Here is a 6,000-nt window from a genome sequence, read left to right as displayed (position 1 = left end):
TATAAAGGAGGATAATGACCAACAATCAATGGTCATCGCCACCAAGGTGTCAAGGAGAAAACATTTGAAGAATGCAAAGAATGTTACCTCAAATGTTAGAAAGTTGACTTTAAATGGAAAAAATAAAAGGTTTCAACCCATATAATTGGGCAGAAACATTCTTTTGCTCAAATGAAAGTGAGGCCAAAACGTCAGAATTCAAAACGAATATTGTATCGCATATGGAGCACATGAAACATGGAATGATCAAAGAAGCAATAAGTATTTCTGTTCAAGTCCACCTACAACTTTTGCGAGAAAACAAATTGAAGATATAGGGAGAAAAGATTGCTCATTGGAGGGTTCCTGTGGAGGTTGTCAAGTTAGTCAAACAAATGTTGAAATGGATGGAGCCTGTAAAGAGCTTAGGCCCCATATGTGGTGTACAAATTGGGGATAAATTCAAATATCGGGCACAACTAAAGATGATCGGTCTTCACTGCCAACTTCAATCAGGTATTGATTATACCAATATTGAAGGAAAAAAATTGGCAATAAGTATCGTTGACTCGCATCGGTACGCAAATGAGTCCGGATCAACTGATATGCTGATATATTGTGGTTAGGGTAGTCTTTGGATTCTTGTGGCGCAAATTGCTATCAGAAGATCGAAAACTTATACATGGTAACCTGGCTTTGAAGAACATTATGGATGAGAGAAACGTGATTAAGTGATAAAGAAACTTGAAGGGTTTGATAAGAATGAGGTGTTTGTGCATGATGGTATGTATGTTGTGAATCATTGTACACAATAAAAAAAATGAAGAAGACAAGATCAAGTTGAAGTTACATTTAAATATAGTACCTCAGCAACCTCCACTTTACCATATGTTTGTGTATAACTGATAGAAACATCTAGCATTCAATACTTGGTCAAGTGCAGGCTGTCTAGTTAATCTATTTAAATGAAACCCAAACACAATCTTTCCATCTTCATTTCTTGTTTGTCTATAATGATTTGCATCATACAAACCATCATACACAAACGCCTCATCCTTATCAAATTCAAGCTTCTTAATCACTCGGATTACAGTTTTCTCATCCATACTGTTCTTCAACACCAGATTACCGAGTTTAAGTTCTTGATCTTCTGGTAGCGATTTAGGCCCTAAGAATTTTAGACCACCATGACCACAATATATCAACATATCAGCAGATCCGGTCTCATTTGCGTACTGATGAGAGTCAACGATACTTATTGCCAAGTTTTTTCCTTCAATCTTGGTATAATCAATACCCGATTGAAGTTGGCAGTGAAGACCGATCATCTTTAGTTGTGCCCGGTATTTGAACTTATCCCCAATTTGTACACCACATATGGGGCCTAAGCTCTTTACAGGCTCCATCCATTTCAGCATTTGTTTCGTTAATTTGACAGCCTCCAAAGGAACCCTCCAGTGAGCAATCTTTTCTCTCTTTATCTTCATTTTGTTTTCTTGCAAAAGTTGGGGGTAGACTTGATAAAAATACACATTGCTTCTTTGATCTTTACACATTTCGTGTGTTCCTTACTCAATAGAAGGTCTATTGTGACTTCTGACTTTTTTGGCCTGGCCTTCCTTTGAGCCAAAAGAAGATTTGTTGTCGCCCAATTCTTTGGGTTGAAACCTTTTATCTTCACCATTCGAAGTCAACCTCCTAATGTTTGAATTAACATTTTCTTAATTCTTCAAAAGTTTCTCCCTGACACAATGGTAGCAGTGACCTTTGTTCGTTGGTCATGACCCTCCTTTGTAGGGTCCAAATTTTAACCTTTACAGCAGACTTTGACCGAAATGAAGTTTTCTTCCTCATGAATCCTGCATGTTTCATGCTTTTGAGTTTATTTTCCTTCGAATACCGAGAATTCATCTTCCAAAATTGTTTACATTATCTAATAGCTTCAATGGGTTCATCACATTAACAATGGGTGGTGGCGACTTTGGGTTTTTGGGTCTCACCATTGTTTGAGTGTGTGGGATCCATAACATAACTTTACCAGTTGGTGGCCTTGTGCCAGTAGAACCATGGGCTCTAACAAACTTATTAGGCTTCAAGCAACCAAGTTTATTATTTACAAGAATTGAGTTAACTTTTCTTAAATTCTTCAATGGCATTTGATTCCCAGTCAGGAGCGAAATCACGAACTGTTTGCACCATTAGTGTCGGTTTTCTGAGCTTCTCAAGATCGCGATAATTAGAATCCTCTGACGATCACTTTATAGGACTTATAGGCTCTCTTGTGTTCGAATCATGCCAAATTAAACGTCACTTGCCATTTTTTTGGGAAATTGAATCGACAAACGCAAAGGAGCGTCCCAAGATTAAGCGTTAGCTTGCAATGGAGCTTCAATATATCTATTCAATTGGATTCAACATCACTACAATTCTGCGTCTATTTTAGGTATTTGTGATAGCTCAATTTGATAATTTATCGGTCTGTTGTTTATTTTTGGCAGATAACTTTAGTGTTTGGATAAACAAGCATACCGTCTTTGTTTTCTATGGAAATGTTATTTTGGAATATAGCAAGTTTGTAGCTCAGTTCTTCGCCGTATTTTTTTTCTCAAAAATGTATATATGTTTGTCATGCTTAGCTTGCTTATTGTTAAATTGTTATTTATTAATTCCAAAAGATTGAAATTGAATTTACAAAACTGAAATCACTTTAGATGGCTCGATTTGTTAAAAAAACACACACTAGAAAATCAGGATTCGAGTTAACATTCGAGTTAATTCACTTTAATCTAGTTTGGTGATTAATTCAAACGATTGATAGTTAATCGGGTGCAATACTTGTCTTGGACAATTTGTGAAAGGTTTAATTTCGTTATCCAGTACAACAAAACCGGGATAAGCAACGAGATTCAATTGAACGTCATTTGATGCTTTGAAATAGAAAATGTAACTCATTCAAACAGTTTATGTCTTTAATCTTTATGATCGCCAAGTACAGAAAGAAACTGTTAGTGTATTTCAAAGTCAAAATTGGGCTCAGTACACTTTTGTCTAAGAAAGTTATTATGCACAAAATTATATGCCAAAGATGCATAGTCTCAAATTGACGGATTTGTAGTAATTAATAGTTGTGAATTGAATCGCTAAGGGGCAACATTGGAATTTAATTTAAAACTCCATATGCAATAGTGGTAGCAAACAGTTTGTTTAATTAAAACTCTAGGATCATTTAATTACCAACCCATGTTCCAACCCTTAATATGTTTGCAATTATGCTTCATGGGTTTGGTGGGTCGAGTCCAAGGGTTTCACAGATCCTATCCTTGAATGGCTAAAAGCCTAAAACCACTCATAAATGTAGACTAAGTTTGCAATGATTAAAAACTATATACCAAACTTGCAATATGATCAAACCATGTGGTCCACGTGGACCATTTGTGTAATTTTTTTCTCGGTTTCACTAAGAAACTATAGAATTCAATTTCTAGAAATGCAACATGACCTTGTTTTTATGAGCAACGGGTTGTATGACTCTAAAATGATGGCTAGTGAAATTTTCAAAAGCTTATATTGTTCGATTTAGTTACAAAATCGAGTGCTATAGACTATAGCTTTAAAATGCTACATGTAGAATTTAATTAGCTTATAACTATTATACTTTCAACCCATTATATCTATAATGTTTTGTCATGCCTTTTTTTTCTATATAATAGATAAAATATGCCTATCATAGTTTTATCTCTAAACATGTGTGATACTTATATTGTCATCTTCTTTTAAATTATATTATTTTTATATAGATTAAAAATTGTATAAGGTTCTTCATTAGCACATCTGTTTAGGAAATTTTGAATTGACTAATCTTTACATATACATCATCATAGACTACTTGAACTATATTTGGCCTTTTAAGACTATTCATATTGGTTAGGTCTATAAACACCTCAGCTATTTGAAAGACATCCTTCAAATTTTAATGATGACTTTTAAGCTTTATTTATTTAATTTCTACTTGGTAATAAAGTTATAGAAAAAAGAAATTAATGATAAGAAATGTATTTGATCATTTCAATTACTTAATTTGAGAAACCAATAAGATGCATCTAATACCAGACATTAATGAGTAATTTGGTATCAAGTATGAGACCGGATAGATACACTATTTTGAAACCATGCTTGTCAAACCGTAAATTTATTCTCAGTTAACTAATATATAAATTTATATATTTGTTTGTAGTTAGAAAACTTTAAATTTAAATTGTTATAATAAGACTTTTTGTTTTTCATACTGCATAAATACAAATAAACACTAAAACTAAATATTATCTAGTGAACAAGTTAGATATATTTACATATTATAAACTGATGGGAAATATCAAAATTTGAAATTTAGATCGTTAAAAAAATAGTTGAATTTACATAATGTATATCTTTATAATGATTACATATGTATATAGAAAAATTAAAGAAATAAGCTATATTTAAAGTAAAAAAGGAAAAAAATTAAGAAGGGATATATTTGTTTGAAATTTTAAATAAATTGTCGAATTTTAGAAAATTGAAATTTGAATATTTGAATTTTATAAAATAAGTTAATATTTAATTTGTAAAATTTAATACAAAATCTTAAACTATCTTGATTTTGAAAAGTTTACAAGTTCGTAAGAAGTTTATAAATACTAAAAATTTCATAATATTTTTCAAGAAAAAAATAAAATCAATTTAAATAATAAAGAAAATAAATAAATAAATCAATTAAAGAGATGACATGTTGGTCTAGTAATATAGTTTTTTGTTCTTTAAAAAGTGAGGTGGTTGGTTCAAATCCTTGCAAATTCAATGTTAAAAAATTTTAGTGAACAAATGACTAAATAAATAAATAAATAAATCAATTAAACATAAATAAATAAATAAATAAATCAACAAACTCTAAAATTAAACATAGCCGTTAGATATCTATACAAATTTTAAAACGTATTCGTTAGTCATTTAATTATATAATTTTTGAAAACAGTTATAATCTAATAACATTGATTTTAACATAATATAACAAACTCTAAAATTAGAATATAATAATACACTTCTAAATGTAAGTCCTCCTATACCTAAGCCTAACTTGCACCATACCATGAGTAATGCGTAGTAGCGCAAATCTTTGGCCTTTGGATTAGAGGCGCTTCGCCGACAAGATAGCACAAGCAAAGCTATTCTCATTCACTCGTTATAGTCATTCATTTTTCATGCTAATATATATAGAGAAAGAATGAGGCAAGGCAACAGAGAAACAAATGACTTCAATTAGACCAAACCCACCCGAAGAGGAACGTGCGCACGTTGGCATTAGTAGATGTTACAGTATTTCAGCTGGAACAGCTATATGTACATTTTCTAATGAAAAATTAAATAGAAAATATGGAGTAATTTACTGACGAAATCTAAAATTAGAATGTAACATAATATACTTAGGTGCTGTTTGTTTTTGCAGACATAAACTGTCTGCAAGCTGATTTCATCTGTTTTCATGTCTGCAACTGAAGATGTGGTCTGAAGATCTGCAAGCTGAAAATATAAGACTGTTTGTTTTTATAAGCTGATACTGTCTGCATAACTGTCAAACTTATCTCACAAGATAGAAGTCATTTATTCAAGTTACATCTAGTTTTTAGTCTTTGCTTGCCATGCCGATTTGGTTTTGGTGGGTGGTGGAAGGTGGTGGTGGTGGATGGTGGTAGTGGCGGCGGACGGTGGGTAGTGGCGGTGGATGGTGGTGGTGGACAATGGGTGGTGGTGATGGATGGTTTTGGTTGGTGGTGGACGGTGGTGGTGATGGATGGTGGTGGTGGTGGGTGATGGATGGTGGTGGTGGCGGTGATGGATGGTGGTGGTGGTGATGGATGGTGGTGGTGATGGATGGTGGGTGGTGGACGGTGGTGGTGATGGATGGTGGTGGTGGTGGCGGACGGTGGTGGTGATGGATGGTGGGTGGTGGACGGTGGTGGTGATGGATGGTGGGTGGTGGACGGT

General features: G+C 33.4%; 1 pseudogene; it reads right to left on the bottom strand.

The window, feature by feature from the left end:
* Nucleotides 1–250: 250 nt before the first annotated feature.
* LOC143542703 (histone-lysine N-methyltransferase, H3 lysine-9 specific SUVH5-like) lies at nt 251–1,800 on the bottom strand (annotated as a pseudogene).
* Nucleotides 1,801–6,000: the final 4,200 nt, after the last annotated feature.

Source organism: Bidens hawaiensis, unplaced genomic scaffold (assembly GCF_021521415.1).
Source record: "Bidens hawaiensis isolate Kalapana, Puna unplaced genomic scaffold, B.hawaiensis_p1.1 tig00012954_1, whole genome shotgun sequence".
NCBI classification, from domain to species: domain Eukaryota; kingdom Viridiplantae; phylum Streptophyta; class Magnoliopsida; order Asterales; family Asteraceae; genus Bidens; species Bidens hawaiensis.
Note: the sequence above shows the minus strand (reverse complement) of the source record. Positions and strands in the feature narration are given on the sequence as shown.